At 42.9% G+C, this 18,104-nt stretch overlaps 1 pseudogene; it reads right to left on the reverse strand.

Moving 5' to 3' along the window:
• Positions 1 to 492: 492 nt before the first annotated feature.
• LOC111969086 (synaptotagmin-13-like) lies at positions 493 to 17,195 on the reverse strand (annotated as a pseudogene).
• Between the last annotated feature and the right edge of the window lie 909 nt (positions 17,196 to 18,104).

Genomic DNA, 18,104 nt, shown 5'->3' on the forward strand with positions numbered 1-18,104 from the left:
TTTCTGCTAGGTGCATTCTCTCGATTGCTTTCCAAGCACGTGAATACATCACTTTACAAATAAAATGACAGCTCTACTGTAGAATAATTSACTGATATTTATCATACCATTACATACCATATACACAATCCCCTATAACACAAAAACACAGGCATTATCATATTTATTCTGTTCAGCTATAAAAACAGATCATAGAGGTGGTTGAGTATAGGTACTGTAGGCAAAGTATTACATTGCATTGATGAGTTTCATTGAATATATAAAATGTGTTCGTAATTGGTATTCTTTGGAAATTCAGTGATATTCAGTGACATTTCAGTTTGGTGTATGCTATTGTTGATATGTCATGGGATGCTGTGGGATAATTAATTGCAGGTAATGGGATACTTTCCATATAAGTGCATAAATAGATTTAGGCTCTTAAATCCTGATCCAGGAAGGCAGTTGACTTGCCCCCCCCCCCCCGCCCCCCCCCCCCCCCCCCCCCCCCCCCACCCCCCCCACCATTTGGGTATTTGGAAGGGCAAAGCTGACAGGTGGTTATCTTAGTCATACAGTGGGTGCCACATGGCGATCTGCTTACGGGGTTATCTAGCATCTGCTGCCAGTGTTGGAGGCCAGTATTAGAGGCCTGTAAACCCAGCTGGCAGCAGCCCAGGGACTCCTGCTCAACAGGACTGCCTGGTTCAACACCTCCAGTCCAGACTGGATTTGACAGCAGCTCGCGGGGAACCTCCAGCATCATCATCTCATTCCACACTGGTTTCATCTTGTGCTTGACCCGTCGCGTCTGCTTCTTCTTCTTCAGCTTGGTAGTCTGGTGCTTCAGGACCAGTTTCACAGACAGTTTTAGGAAACGGAACGAGGCTTTCACTACAGTGAAATCCACCAACAAATATTTGTCTATCTTAGCATACTCTATCGTCAACCTGTGGATGGACTATCCATTCATGGTTGTATGGTTTAATGAGCAGTTGTAGGCGTCATACAGTATGAGCTGCAATGGGTTATATTAATAAACAGGGTGTACCTATGGAGTCCTTCAGCTTGTCTGACTGTAGTCCTCTAGCCTTCATCACCACAACTCCCAGCCGGTTGGCTGCAGGCAGGTAACTTATAGACAGCAGGAGCTCTCCAGCTGACTGGACATCCTGCCGATTATAGTCAATTACAATTCACTGTGATTAGAACAGGTCACATGAAAACGTTTCCTCTGCAAATAATGTCAAAAACACACAGCAGAAAACTTCCAACACATAGCAGACTTTAATTATACATAGGTTTAGAACAAATATCAACAAGCAATGTCCATTTATGAATGACAATAAGGTACGCCTGCCTGTTACCTTGACACCATCATTAACGGACACAAAGGTCTGATTCACTAGTAATCAAATGGACTGGATGAATGGCTGTGTGAGTCACCTCTGTGCCTCAGGAAGATTAGGATTCATTAGGCACAAATCCTTATAATCCCTGCTATTATGCTTCTGATGCTACTGGTGAATCTCATATTGATCTGAAATCGTGCCACTTTGGTAAATGGTCTTCCTGCGTTGGTTAGGGGCATTGCAACTCCTACACATACTGCAATATGTCCCAATATGTCACTTAACTAAGTCAGAGACTCTTACAACCAGGAAAGTCTGTCGTAAAAGTAATATCATATAAACGTAATACGTGTGTAGGAGAGGCTTTACAGTCAACACGCCACCTTTTCTCAAACTGTTATCATGCACAGCCAAACTGTGTGGAGGGTTGATTAGTGAAAGTAATTGATATCTAGGGTCGTTGGTCTTCCAGTAGTGCACATATGAGGAAGAGGTTSGTATTATGTTCAAACAGGCCACACAAAAAATAGGGAGCCCACTAATGGACAAAAAGTCAAGGATTATGCATTTGCCAATATGCAGTATAGACGAGGCATTATTGGCTTTTTAGGGGATGCTTGAAAATGACATGTTAACTACATCATTTTAACAGCACCAGAGCACAGTACATTTTTACAGCTTGAGCATCCCTTTATAGTCTGCGATCCATAGCAAGTAAACCCTTTAAAGTAGCAGCCTGACTCACTCTTTGATTTGCTGTGAGCAATAGATCAAAGGAGTGGTAAGCAATCGATGCAAAGGGAATGGGGTCGTCCTGTTTTTTTGAATAGTGTTCTTCTCTGAGTCATAACTCTGTACATCTACATCCAAATCAACAGTTTCATGAAAATGTTTTTCTCTCTTTCAGTGGACGTCTAATAAATCAAATATCTTCTCTCTTTCTTCAGTGGAGTATCATAATGTGTAATCTCCTGAGGAGCTATAGCACAGTCTACTGCTGTGTGTGTCATCCCTGGCTTCTGTCAGCCCCATCTGCCCCTGTGTTCTCTTTATGCAGCTATGACCATTAAATAAAGAGCTGAAAAACTTCTCACTGTGTTCAATTAGAAATCATTTATAGCTATTCTTCCGCAGCGGTGTATCACTTGCGTCACAGCCTACATCATACAAACTCCCGCCTTCCCCTCCCTACATTTCTCAGCCTCCTCCTGTCCTCTCTAGCTCCTCTATCTGCTCTTTATCTTTGGCAAGACTTATTTCTCCCATGTCATCCTCGTATCTCTCTACGTCATCTCCCTCTCATGCATCATCCCTGTTTGTGATTCCTGGCAGGACTTCATGCTCTCTTGCGCATCCCAGAAGAAAGATAATYCCAAGGGTTTGTGATGACGTAGATTCTGATCTCCTGCCTAGCTTGGAGGCTTACGATGGAGCAGCCAGGAAAGACTGGAGAGCTGGCTGTTTTTTAATAAATCCCTATTTGCATTCAGGTGTCCTTGTAGCTGAAGTTTTGAAGAACAGCTTGTGGGTGGACAGAATGAGCTGTTCTGAAAGAAAATAGAAACAAGATCATATTGGGCTTCTTAAAATTCCCTTTTTTTAAAGGTTTCCCAGCCTTGCAAATGGATCAGAGGCTGAATAAACTTGCAGTATACATTTTGTCTCTCTGTATGTGCTCAATCCTTTAAGAGATTTCTATAAAAACGTCCAATAACAATCTCCCTTTCAACACTATATACAAATACTCCCTGTGTCACTGAGAATGAGGCGTGAGATGGATTTCCTTTCTCTATAGCAGCTTGAGTAGCTGTCCTTTTAACCTAAATCCTCTTTAGGTTAACATAAAGCCGGATGGTTATCGCTGTATCTTGTGGAGGCTTGACAGTGCTTGTTACAGGGTAGCCATACAGACAGCCAAACCTAGCTATTGAGATAAATGACTTTGGCCTTGAGTAAACATTATTTTGATCACAGTGCCTAGTATTCAGTTTCACCAGATCCACAGAACAGTTGTCCAGTTTGAGAGCTGGGATGGCTCAAGTCACTATCAGATCACCGAGGGGTAAGGGCTCTCGAAGGATGCCATGGCAACACCTTCTGACAGCCCAGAGAAGCACAGGTTAGACATAGTTAGTGGAAACACACAAAATATCACAGTGACTCAGCCAATACATCTCACCCCAATTCAGAATCCCTCATAATATCACACAATCTTCAAAAGAAGATAAACAGTTTCAGTACTCCTCATTACTCAAACTATATCTATGATGGTCTCAAAGAGGAACACAGTCCTATACAATTCAATTTACAAAAATATAATAATATTAAAAGGGGAACTGCACCCGCTGATTTGGCTCCTTTTATGGCTCACTACAGCCTTCTGGGAGAGAGGAAAGGAGGAGCTCGGATCCTTTGAGAGGTTCATGGCTCTGTTCAAGGCAGTCTTCGACCATCCTCCCAGAGGGCAGAGAGGGAGGGGAGATACTTCTCCAACAGGGTTCCGAGACCTCTGCGGAGTATGCCCTCACCTTTCGGACTGTGGCAGCCTCCAGCGGATGGAATGAGCCGGAGCACCGCACTCTTCTCCGGTGAGGATTGCGCAAAGAGGTCCAGACGGAGTTGGCGTATCGAGATGACAACCTATCCTTGGAGCACCGGCACCTACCTCTCTCCTCGCCCTCCTGCTTTGGCTGTCCTGAGGCAGAGCCTGAACCCATGCAGGTAGGGGCCACACACCTTTCCACAGAAGAGCGGCGTCGCCGGAGACAGCCGGGGCTCTGTCTCTATTGTGGCCAGGAGGGGCACCAGCTTCAGTGGTGTCCTGTGCGTCCCAACCCGGGGTCCACTATGGCAGAGGGGCGGCCCTGTATGTGCACAAACCAATCTCCCCGGCACACTCCAGCAGGGAAACTACTTCCCCTTCCTGTGCCTTAGCGGCCTTGGTCCCATCTGTCCATAGACTTTGTTATTGACCTCCCCCCATCTGATGGTTTCACCACTGTTATGGTTATTGTGGACAGATTTTCCAAATCCTGCCGTTTTATCCCTCTCTTTGGTCTCCTTACCGCTCTCCAGGTGGCAGAGGCACTGTTCCAGCAGGTCTTCCGGCACTATGGCCTTCCATAGGACATCGTCTCTGACCGTGGCCTCCAATTCACATCACGGGTATGGAGAGCCTTCATGGAGAAGCTGGAGGCCATGGCCAGCCTCGCATTCGGGTACCGGCCTCAGTCCAACCGGCAGGTGGAGAGTACCAACCAGGAGCTGGGGAGGTTCTTCAGGAGTCACTGCCAGGACCGACAGGGGGAGTGTGCCCGGTTCCTTCCCTGGGCGGAGTACTCCCAGAACTCAGTCTGTCACTCCTCCACCGGGCTGACTCCCTTCTAGTGCGTCCTRGGTTATCAGCACGCCCTGCCTCTGTGGACTCCGAGCCAGACCAAGGCCCCTGCAGTGGTCGAGTGGTTCCAGTGTGCCATCCACTGTCAGAAGGATTAGGCAGACCGCCATCCTGGTGATCGCATCTGGCTGTTCACCAGGAACTTCCTACTCCACCTGCTCTGCAGGAAGCTGAGCCCCCGGTTTGTGGGTCCCTTCAAGGTTCTCCGGAGGATCAATGAGATAACTTACCCCACCAACTACCGGATCTCACCCTCTTTTCATGTTTCCCTCCTCAGGCCGGTGGCTCCTGGTCTCCTGGCTGATGCCGTCCCCCTCGACACCCCTCCGTCTACCATGGACATCTATGGGACCCCTGTCTATGATGGCGGCGGGGGGGTACTGTCATGCCTACTCCCGCTCACCCTCTACAATGATTGACATCACCAGTCTACTAACCACAGGCCCTGGTAACCATTATTACGCACACCAGGACTTCATCATCACCTTGATTACCTTCCCTTTATTTAGCCCTCGGTAGCCTCAGTCATCAGGCAGTATTGGTTTGATTTGATTCACGTTCTGTACACTTCTCCTGTTTTATTTATCTGCATTTATCATTAAACTCACCTTCTGCACCTGCTTCCTGACTCTCAGCGTATTCGTGACACTCAAGAAATGCCTGCAGCTATGACAGAAAACAAACTTTCGAGTTGGCTTGGGGGTGTGGTTTGATGTGGGTGTTTCTTACGCGTGTCCTTGCCACCACCAAGACACAACCATCTGTCAGAACCTTGCCCGCAGCTGTTTCCTCCCACTCAATCGCAACAAACCTCCTGGAGGTTGAGTTTAATAACTACAGATGCATGATGAGATGCCGGAGAAAACTTTGAATAGGTCAGTAGCCTACAGAGTAATAACGAGAAGAATGCAATTGCTGAATGTATGTATACATTTTAAACTAAGTGTTTTGGTAACGTTTAAATGTAGCACAAGGTCCATGTAGAATAAACAACCCTTTACATAATACCGTAGAAGCCGTGTTCTGCTAACATAACAATGAGCACCTTTCATTGTCATTCCCAGTCGATACAGACACTCTGCCTATCAGCATTTTGTCAAGTGGTAATAGGGCTACCTTGGCAAACATGTCAGTGGTCATACCTTCCTGTGTGAAATCCCTGAGTTCCCTGATCAGATGCAGAATACACAGGGTTTCTCCCTCCCCATATTGACTGATACCATTCAATTCAATAATAAAAAAAGACAATACAAGTAAAAGTTGTTTCTAGTCAAATGTTTATGCAGAGTGCAAGATCTCTCTCCATTCAGAGACATCCGTATCAAGCCCATCTGTTAGTCTGTACTTCATCCCATCATCTTGCAAGTCTTCATGTGCTGGCTCCATTCATGTTTCTGTGAACACATATGCACATAGTCACTGTTCTATTACCAATGGCAGTTAGGATAGGTAATATCTGACACACAAACAAGTGTTATGTTGGAGTTTGAACAAGTCAGACTAGACCTACCTGATTCTGTTCTCCCTATCAATGACCGTTGGTGAGCAGGCAAGAGGTGAGGCTGGAGGTGAGGTCTTTGCCAGAGCCCCTTTGATRGGCATAGCAGCGTAGATCAGCTCCTGGCCCCTCAAAGATACTGGTCGGTCACACACACACACAGAGCACCGATTATGATTAGCCTGGTGGAACCAACCTGCACACTGTGTTCATCTTTCTATTTCACTTCAGATCAAGCTTGTTCCACCAAGCTAGCTTATGCCCCGGACATTATATGCATCTAAAAAGTAGAAGAAAAGCAACAAGTAATGTCAGTTTATAACAATTATGTTTCACAATTGGGTTATCAAATGTATCAAAGTAACAAAGTGGGTTACCTTCTGTATTTGTACAAAATGATGAGCCTGTGAAAGCTGTTGCCGCAGACAGGTGAAGGTTGTTGGCCGGATACTTGCCATAGGAATCCTCACAGCAAGGGCAAGTCTGCATGATGCTGATGAGGGCCCTCTTGCTGGTCTCTATGCTGCATGTTTGGCTGCAAACTAGACATCTCTCGAACAACAATATTTATTTGTGCCCTACCTAGACACTAACTTAGAGAGTGGCATGGAAATATGATTACATCGCTAAAGTAACCAAATAATTTGTATGATACAACATTGCCATAGTATGATGTCGTCAAATTTACTTGAGAGATGGCAATGTTGCCATTACTGTTACTAGCAAAGTTTGTAAAGCACTGCTAATGTTAGCTAACTAAAATACGGTGGTCCCCTCAATCTTAGTTAGCTGGCTAATTTTATGCTGCATCTAAAGTCAATCTGGAAACATCACAGTCATAACAAAAGGTTTTCCTACTAATTATTTGCCTTCTTCTGAAACGTTATCGTGTCTCCATGCCAAATCTGAGTTGTATTTAGGTAGGCTAAAGTTAGCCAGCTAGCTAGCTAACGTCAGCTATGTTAGCGATGATCGTGATAATGATTATCAATATACATAACCAGATACATCACCAGCAGTCTATGGTCTAGCTACCGGTATACTCATCCCCACTGGGGACCAACAAACTGCAACCACCTATTCCGCATGATAGGGTCCTTCGGCAGGGCATGCAAACCATAGTTGTTGGCTATGCTTCTTGCTGGACGCATGCATTGCATGGTCAATCCATATAGATATTTTCAGTCTCAAACGGCCGTGATCCTTTGAACATGTTGGCTGGGGGCGATGAAACAACGGAGCCCCATTTAAAGAAGGGAAGCGAAGTGGGAGGAGTGGCGATTTGCACGTGGAGCTTGGCAAAACGGGGCATGATTTGTTGACATAATTATAATCCAAACCCAACCTTCAACTTCAAACTGACTTTATGACCAAAATTACCCGATTTAGACTTTGTAGTCAATTTTGACAATATAATAAATGTTCTGCCAATAGGCCATTTTCAAAAGGATTAGTTCATTTTTAGGAGCAGTTGCTCTTTAACTTTGCGGCCAATGCTGTCTACTATATATCGATGATAAGAACAGGGTAGCCTACCTGTTTTGGTGGCTGAAGGTCGACCCAGCAGTCTGCGTTTGACATCATGCCCACATCAACCAGCTTGAACCTCATGTCGCCCAGGTTGGTGTTCTGGGAGAAGTGGTCACAACTGTGAAGGGAGAGAGCCACTTCGCCCTCCACCTCATACCCCCCTGGCAGGGAGAACACCAGGCCTTCCTCCCAGCGGGTGTGGCTGGTCAGGCGTCGCGACGAAGTCTGAGCCTCCCTCTGTCCTGCTGCTAAGGTCAGGACTCCGGCCACATAGCCCTCACAGCCCGACCCCACACTCAAATGCTCCGCTACAGAGGAAGACAGAGAGGGAAGGCAACAGAGAGAGAGGGAGCGAACCCTGAAAATAGCAGTCTATTGATGTAGTTTTAATTACATTTTACATTTTAGTAATTTAGCAGATGCTAAATGCGATTTACAGTTAGTGCATTCATCTTAAAATAGCTAGATGGGATAACCACATATTAGTGAGTACATTTTTCCTCAACAAAGTAGCTTTTAGCAAAGTCAGAGCTAGTAAGGGGGGGAGTAAAGTGTGAGTGTCTGTTCACAAAAGGCATTCTTTAGGGGGGGTGGGGGTCATATCATATGACAAAGGTCTGCAAAATATCTTATTATGTAGAATTCACTGAAGTTAGAACTTTATAGGCTATGTATTTATAAGGAGAGAATGCGTATGTCTAGTAGATGTGTTTATGATAAACAATGCAGAAGCACTTTGCATAGGTCTCTCCCAGCAGTTTCTCTAACAGCAAAGCAGACGGTACGCCTTGAATAAAAATAGTAATTAATGAAGCTAAGGGCTTGGATATAATGATATATAATTGAGCACTCGGCAGGTGATAAACAAACTAAAGAGGCAGGACTCGCAGATAGCTGGCCTGCAGAGAACATGTGTCCTCCGTTAGCATATCTCAACAGGCGTATGATGCTGGTATGAACAGTGTGACAGCTTGCACCCCGACCCCACCACCAACAAACACCCACCCAACCTCCCGCAAGGCAAAGTAGATGCATTGCTGACCTTTTCATTGGGTGACGCATCAGCATCTACAGTCGCTAAGCATCGACATACGGGGAACAGCCAACAGAGTGCCAACACAAAGGCGTCCAAGCCTCTCAACCCCTTATCAAATCACCCACAGTTTTATGAAGGGGAAGGCTGGTGGATTGCTTTGTCTCACCACAAATGAAATCAATTATTTTGTAGATGGAGAACATAAAAGAAGCAAGGTAGAATATTGAAATAGATTAAGCCAGTGTGACAGTGTTGGTGCGTCATCACTTTGCCACTCTATTGGCTTCGGAATATTGCTCCACAAGACACGATGCACTGAGGGGATTGGGTTGTGAGGTCTCCATTTACAATTTCAATCTATTTGTCACTCTTGATTGACTGTTGCCTCACATTTATTTATTCTATTTGCAGACAACTGCCTCTTAGTTTTCCCCTTTATCCTTGTTTTCATTTGCAGAAGACATCTGCTTGTTGACCTCTTTTGATAATGTTAATAAATGAGGTTTGACAGAAAGAAATGCACTGTCATGGAAGTACTTAAATACAGTTGAAGTCGGAAGTTTACATACACCTTAGCCAAATACATTTCAAATCAGTTTTTCACAATTCCTGACATTTAATCCCAGTAAAAATTCCCTGTCTTGGGTCAGTTAGGATCACCACTTTATTTTAAGAATGTGAAATGTCAGAATAATAGTAGAGAGAATGATTTATTTCAGATTTGATTTCTTTCTTCACATTCCTAGTGGGTCAGAAGTTTACATACACACAATTAGTATTTGGTAGCATTGCCTTTAAATTGTTTAACCTGGGTCAAACGTTTCAGGTAGCCTTCCACAAGCTTCCCACAATAAGTTGGGTGAATTTTGGCCCATTCCTCCTGACAGAGCTGGTGTAACTGAGTCAGGTTTGTAGGCCTCCTTGCTCGCACACGCTTTTTCAGTTCTGCCCACAAATTTTTGATAGGATTGAGGTCAGGGCTTTGTGATGGCCACTCCAATACCTTGACTTTGTTGTCCTTAAGCCATTTTGCCACAACTTTGGAAGTATGCTGGGTCATTGTATATTTGGAAGACCTCCTGACTGATGTCCTTGAGATGTTGCTTCAATATATCCACATAATTGTCTTTCCTCATGATGCCATCTATTTTGTGAAGTGCACCAGTCCCTCCTGCAGCAAAGCACCCCCACAACATGATGCTTCCACCCCCGTGCTTCACGGTTGGGATGGTGTTCTTCGGCTTGCAAGCCTCCCCCTTTTTCCTCCAAACATAATGATGGTCATTATGGCCAAACAGTTCTATTTTTGTTTCATCAGACCAGAGGACATTTCTCCAACAAGTACGATATTTGTCCCCATGTACAGTTGCAAACCGTAGTCTGTCTTTTTTATGGCGGTTTTGGAGCCGTGGCTTCTTCCTTGCTGAGCGGCCTTTCAGGTTATGTCGATATAGTACTGGTTTTACTGTGGATATAGATACTTTTGTACCTGTTTCCTCCAGCATCTTCACAAGGTCCTTTGCTGTTGTTCTGGGATTGATTTGCCCTTTTCGCACCAAAGTATTTTAATCTCTAGGAGACAGAATGCGGCTCCTTCCTGAGCGGTATGACGGCTCCGTGGTCCCATGGTGTTTATACTTGCGTACTATTGTTTGTACAGATGAACGTGGTACCTTCAGGCGTTTGGAAATTGCTCCCAAGGATGAACCAGATTTGTGGAGGTCTACAATTATTTTCTGAGGTCTTCGCTGATTCTATTGATTTTCCCATGATGTCAAGCAAAGAAGCACTGAGTTTGAAGGTAGGCACAAAGTAGATGTCCTAACCGACTTGCCAAAACTTTTGTTTGTTAACAAGAAATTTGTGGAGTGGTTGAAAAACAGGTTTTAATGACTCCAATCTAAGTGTATGTAAACTTCCGACTTCAACTGTATGTTTAATAGGTAAACTAGGGTCAACATCATGTTTAGTGATACCTCACCCTTCATAATTTCCAAGAAGTGGACATACTGGCAGATCATACTGCTGAGATTGTTGCCTTACCTTCTATCACAGTGATGTGTAGCTCGTTCTGGTCGGTATAATAGGTGAGAGAGAAATGCAGCTTAGGGTGGAGGATGGAGCTGCTTGTTGTCATCCCATTGGTTAGATCCCTTGCACACAGGGTTTTGTCTTTTGAGTCTGGGAAAGGAGACGGCGTTAGGGCTGGTCATTTCCTTGGTAACGGAATTGGGCTGAGACTTTTCACTTAAAATGTATGCCAAACAAAAACCATTGATTTCAAAGTTCAACTAACCATACAACTCCATGCACAAGGACTACTTTTAACAATTTACACTGAACATTTTACAAAACACATTTACTGGAAGAAATATGCAGATGCAAAGTTTGGTAACAGAATCTTGGTAAAATCTCCCTCAGTTGTTTTATGTGTCCACGTTTTCCAAAAACTCTGTTAAATATGTGCTCCGAATTAAGACTTAACAATGTCTGCAGAAAGAATGGGGTGTCAGCTATGACATGACACATTGACTTTGAAAATAAATATTTATTTTGGTTATTGAACTACAGTAAGTAAAGTGGATTTACACCCGTTAACGGAATTTATTCATGGGTCCGTGATCTGTACTACACAGAAATGCATAATTATGGATTTCAATGTCATTCTCTTCATGGTGATGTATCCTAAATAGGTACACAAAGGTATAAATATGCAATATCCTCCTTTACATATTTGGGTATTATTCTACACAATGGCTATTATTTTAATGAGCTCTGCCCCCAAACAAGACCAAATTTGTTTGGTCCAGACGAGACCAAATCTGAACCAATCACAGACGTCTATGTTCCACAGGTTTGGACATCGAAGTGCAGCACAGTAGAGTAGAGTTCAGTACAGTACATTACAGTACAATATAGTTCAGTACAGTACAGTGCAGTAGGCTTCCGTACAGTACAATACAGTACATTATAGTGTGCTCTACTCTAGTGTGCTCTACTATGTACTGTACTGAACTCTACCCCAGTACTGTTCTGAACTATACTCTACTTTTCCTTGCTGTACTGTACTCTACTGTAATGTACTGTACTTTCCAAACTTGTGAACCCAACTGTGGTTTGTGACTACCATGATTTCCCATTGTAGCCAATACAATTGCAGAAATTCCTTTACCGATGTTTCGGAAATTACATTATCGAATTGGTCACAGAATTTCAAGTTTTAATCACTTAATAATTCATAAACAAAATTGGTATCAGTAAAAACAACATAACTAATTGATAGGTCTACCTTTACTTGTTACCTTTACTTGTAATTTCTCTCCCTCTCATGAGGGAGAGAAATTAAAAAATATCTTAAAGATGTATGGGTTTTTGGTAACGGAATTTCAAGGCACAAGGCAACTTACAGATAGCAGAAACATTTCACAAAACTAAATATCAGTGTTGATATTAGTTGGCAGGGATCTTTACTTCAACATTATTGTGTTTTGATTGATTTATACTTCCTTTTCAGACTGTTTCTGTTAGATGTTTTCTAAGACCCCTTTTCCATCTGTTTGACCAGAAATCGAAGGCTTTGCTTATTCCAAATTGTGAATATACATTTAAATTTCTCTAAAATATCTTAGCTTTCATTTGACACCCAATTGATATGCTCCTATGAACTTAACAGGTTGGTGCTCATGGGTCCTTTTATATTGTCACGATCGTCTAAGGTGGAAACAGCGGACCAAAGCGCAGCTTGGTGAGCGTACATACTTCTTTCTTTTAAGATGTCGCCAACTTAACAATAAACATCAAAACGAAAAAACATGCCGCCAACGTAGTGCTCACAGGCAACTATACATGGACAACTACCCACAAATACAGGTGGGAAAAGGCTACCTAAGTATGGTTCTCAATGCCCACCCAAATCACACACCCTGACCAAACCAAAATAGAGACATAAAAAGCTCTCTAAGGTCAGGGCGTGACATATATGGAAATTACTGGCTGTTTTTCTTCCTGGGGACATTGAATGGTAAATGTGTGCATCAACTAAACCATGAAAATCAGTGCATCTTACATTTATTTGTATTTTTTTTAGAAACAATTATTTGAGAAACTATGTATAGCCAAACTGGCTATTACTGTAAGGCAACTGCATTCAGGTGTAAGAAAGCACCAAGAATAGCAGTAGGAAGCTCTTAGCCTTCTGGGACCAGTCCTATCCATCATGCATTAGGTTCCATTGACTGGACACATCAATAACACTAAGTGGATGAGTGTAGGGACTAGGGAGGGAAGAAGGGAAAGTGGGGCAAAGCCTTTGATCACAATGCTCTGGCAGGAGGAGAGGTGAGTTTATTTGTATTTATTTATTTTTACTTAACCTTTATTTAACTAGACAAGTCAGTTAAGAACAACTTCTTATTTACAATGACGGCCTACCCCGACCAAACCCTAACCCGGACGACGCTGGGCCAACTGTGTGCCGCCCTATGGGGCTCCCAATCATGGCGGGTTGTGATACAGCCTGGAATCTAACCAGCGTCTGTAGTGACGTCTCTAGCACTGAGATGCAGTGCCTTAGACTGCTGAACCACTTGGGAGCCCAATAGAGTTAAGTAACTCAAACACAATTATCTAGACTGAGTGAGTGGTAACTCTAATACAATAGTAGGAAGTGATTGACTACAGTAATTAACAACTAAATTTGTTTCTGCCCAGAAACTGCCAAGATTTTTTTCCGGATTTACAGAGAAAAAGTGGTTTCAATCTAGGTCCAAAAATTCACATGTAAAATTTCACCTGAAAAATGTTGAATCGAAATAACTGAAGAGTATAACACATTGTATAACATGATGAAGGCATAGTAGCTATGAAAAGAATAGGAAACGATAAAGGGATTTATCTTGTTTAATTCAGAGTGTATGTTATTGGTTGGGGTTTACCTTGTCTGAGGATTGTGAACGTGTCAGAGCTGTCAGTTGCTTGGTTACCAGCATCAGGCTCAGTCGAGGGTCCCTCGGGAGAGGGCTCGCCCCCCTTCTCTGAGGCATGATCAGGGTAGCTGATGACCTCAGATGAGGTCACAGACGGTTTGGGCTTGTATATTTTTGGAAATTTCAACAATGTCCTTGGTTGGATGGGCTCTGTGGATTTTTCCACACTGAACTAGAGGAGGAAGAGATGGTTAAACACAGGCTAATAATACTGTACTATGATACAAGGTGTGGTGAGAAATCACAGCTAGTTTGTAGACTGCTTTCATGAAGATTTAGTGTTGGTCGTGCAGTTCAAAGACAGCAAGCCTGCTGTATGCAACCAATCGCAGAGGGGTTCATTACGGCCATAACAGTCCATTATCACTGCAGTCTGGCAATTCACAGGAAAACATGGAACACCAATTTACAGTGAATGCATCTCTCTGACAGTCAGCTAAAGGTGGGCCACTCAGATGGGTGAGTTATGGTTATACTGATAAGAATTTCCATCCATTCTCCTGGGCATGCATCATTACTCTCCCAAATCAAACTCTAAATGATAACATTGACTGGTAACTGGAAGCTATTATATTAAAGTATAGAACTTTATTTATGCTTGTGGAATAAATTGCACCTTGTTAAGTTACATTCCATAATGGGATATAAACAATTCAGAGGAGGACTAAATCTCTCCACCCAGCAAGTGTTTTTTCACCTCCTTAGCAGCACATTTGAAGTACTGAAAAAAGCAAGCTGACTGGAACATGGTGTCCCCCTGGAGCATGCATCATGTGTGAGGGCTTGTGTAAGCTGAGGAAAGGAAGGCTGTGTGCATAGACTTGACGTAACATAGTAAATGTACATCTGGGACGATCAAATTAGTATGATATGTTACGTTTGGTATGGTTACATAAGACAAAGGTTAAAGGGTTAACACAAACGTCTAGTAATCCAAAGGTTGCGTGTTTGAATCTCATCACGGACAACTTCTGCATTTTAGCTAATTAGCAACTGCATAGCATGTTAGCTTAACTTTAACCCTTTCACCTGACTCCGAACCTTAACCCTTACAATCCTTTAACCTAACTCCTAACCCTAACCTCAACCCTAACCCCTAGCCTAGCTATCGTTAGCCACCTAGCTAACGTTAGCCACAACAAATTGTAATTCTTAACATATCATACGAAATGGATGATCGACATCCAGAAATGAATACATACCAAACAAAACTTAACATATCATACTAATTGGAGTGTCCCAGATTTACATTTACTATATTAAGTCTACACCTGAGTCCAGGTTGTAGCGTGAGCTGCAGGGGTATCCTGCTCCTACCCCAAATTACACTGACACAGATGTGCAGGGAACCTATGAATTCTTTATTAGGCTAGTCCTAGCAGTTTTTTTCCGCTTTGAAAGATTCTGAATCACTCATCACCTCGTCACAAACTCATCGGATTGGTGGGTGCGAACATGCGCGTGTCTTTTTAAAATTATTATCTGCTTCTAACACCATTATTTAGCCATCTTCAAATGAGACCCATATTCAGGAACACTACACAGCCCATTAGGCCATAGGAATTTCAATTAAACACATACGTGCAACACCTTTTGCTTGGCTCAGAGAAAGGATGGGTGGGTTCACTGTAAAGGGGACTGCAACAGACAATCAACCTTTCCCACAGAAAGGACACTGTTTGTGAGCAGAACTGTGATACAATGCCACAAGCCAAGTCACCGGTTAAGCCTCCTGCAGCCCAAAGGAACAAGAATAGAGTGCTATACTAACTGTACTCCAGTGCCTATGACAGTAAAAAGACTACAACAAATGGTCATCAGAGGAGCCAATTGAAGGGCTCTATCTTAACGCAGTCCTTTATTGTAATGTAACCCCTATCTGATGTTTTTTTTTTTACTTCTGCATTTCCTGTGTTACAATCTTAATATCAGTTAAGGGAGATATCAAAGGCTGTCATAAGCAAATATTTGGAATCGTCTTAGGTTTACATATTATTTACCAGGAGAAACTGTAGTTACTCAAAGTAAGTTAGTTACCACTCAGTGAAACTGTAGTTGCTCAAATCAAACATACAGGACAAAGCTTTTTGCACTACAATTATAGATCACGTATGAGATAAAAAACAGCTCCACACGTGATATGACAGACATTTAGTGAATGTTACCACTTCAATAACCGTGGCATTCACTCCAGTCCCACGCCACATACACCTAGTGACACAGATTCACCAAGTCCCCTGCGGTGCTGGTAGTTACCCTCCCAGGAAAGTAAGCTCTCTAAGATCTGAGTCTATGTCCAAGTACAGTGGTAGGGCAGCTCACCTGCTCTGAGGAGTGCAGAACACTGGGTTTAGCCTTCTCTGGGTCTGCATCTTCACCACTTTCCGGCTTGCCTTTCTTACAGGACCTGCAGATCAGTGAGAGCCCACAGAGAGTGAGGATGCCTGACGCAGTGCCCAGCGTAGCACCAAGGACAGCAGCTGTGGTGAAAATCATGCTGGTCAACAAGGGCAACACAGGAAAAAATAAAAAGGAAGAAGAAAGGAAGCTACAAATGTCCAAGTTACTCTTCAGGCAGCATTACAAATCAAGATGCTGATTGGTTAGTCTTCAGCAAATGTCCCACAAAAATAGGATGCTTTTTCAGGAGACAGGCTACACTTCATTCGGGTACCAGCAGTTGGTTGCAAGCACTTTCAATCTGCAGTTCCCTCATCCAGAGACAGAGGGAGAATGTTCCTGTCTGCAGAAGAGAATAGCGTGAGAGAGAGGTAGTCCGCATTGTCTACTTGCATATATTCAGTGAGAGGAGGGATGGGTTAAGGACAAAGGGAGAGAAAGGAGTGGGAGGGTACAGGCTGGCTGTCTCGTTAGCTGGTTAGGACAGAATATGTCTGTTTCGTGTATTATGTCCGTTTCATTTATGCTTACCTTCCCTGTCTCTCTTTTGCTCTTTATCTCTAAGTTTCTCTCTCTTCCTTCCTTCTCTTCCCCACAACCACTTTCCTGTTGCCCTCAGACACATCCATGTCTGACATCTGAAAAAATCCTGCTCCCCAGAAAAACCTTTATTTTTTTTACACACCAACAGAAAGTAAAAAAAAAATTGGCTGATCTCATTCCCCTTCTCTCAATGCACTATCCCCATTATGCTGTTCAGCCAGGAGAATGTGCACCACCACAATATTGCTGTTAATTCCTCATGGCTAGGCAAAGGATATCTCTCTGAATTGAACATCTCTCTGAATCTGAAATAGCTAGAGCATGAAGACATTTCATTTAGCCACATGAATAGTAAAAAAATATATTCTCGCTCATCAAATTCTATATTTGGCTCCCCAACCGTGCCTTAATATGCAGTTTCCATGGAAACAGCATAACCCACAGTACAAACAGACTCCCAAAACCTGTGAACATCTTGGGGCCAAGGACTGTTCTTAGCACTGCTGTAACCAAAAGTACAGCACTTACTAACAACAGTAGCTGACTGCAAGTAGTTCCACTTTGCAAGCTCTTCTGGAAACATGCTGTATAATGAAAGCCATCACTATGGCGGTCTGGATAACTTAATAACACTTCAGTCTTCTTTTACATTCCATCCCCATGTCTAGATCAATCACATCCTGAAATTTCCCCCAGGGCAGTGGCCATCTTTCCAAACTGTGTGATGAGGTATGACGTATGCTGCCTCAGTTTGGTTTTCCTGGCCGCTTTCATTCAGAAGGCATTACTGGTTCATAATTCTCATTTTTAACACAGCTCATCTATACAATTGAAACAAAAATATAGCATTCTATAGGTTTACATGTATCCAGCAATCTACATCCAGTGTTAAACCCGCAGGAGGCCTTTCGCCTTTTGGTAGGCCGTCATTGTAAATAAGAATTTGTTTTTAACTGACTTGCCTAGTTAAATAAAGGTTAAATAAATAAGTACAGTATTATTATTTCAGACAGTGAGGGAAGTCCCTTTTAAGACAATACTCATTCATGGATGTGAATTGAACATGCAAGAGCACAATATGTGAATTGAAGGATAACCCAATGTAGAATATAGGCCTAATCTTTGATGCCATCTGGAGGATGGCCTAAATTGTAAGCAGTTTAAAGGGGCAATATGCAGTTGCTACACAMATTTTTGGATGTATAACTTAATGATATGTACCCATTGATTTATGAAGAATACAATTTATAAATGCCCCATGAGCTTAGTTCAACTGTAGTATCCCATCAGAACCCAAAATATAAGATTGTTTATTTACAAACATTGGAGTAAAACAAAGTAAATGTAAACAAACACTATATAGCCTCAAAACATGGTAAAAATG

This window comes from Salvelinus sp. IW2-2015, linkage group LG10, assembly GCF_002910315.2.
Source record: "Salvelinus sp. IW2-2015 linkage group LG10, ASM291031v2, whole genome shotgun sequence".
Classification (NCBI taxonomy): domain Eukaryota; kingdom Metazoa; phylum Chordata; class Actinopteri; order Salmoniformes; family Salmonidae; genus Salvelinus; species Salvelinus sp. IW2-2015.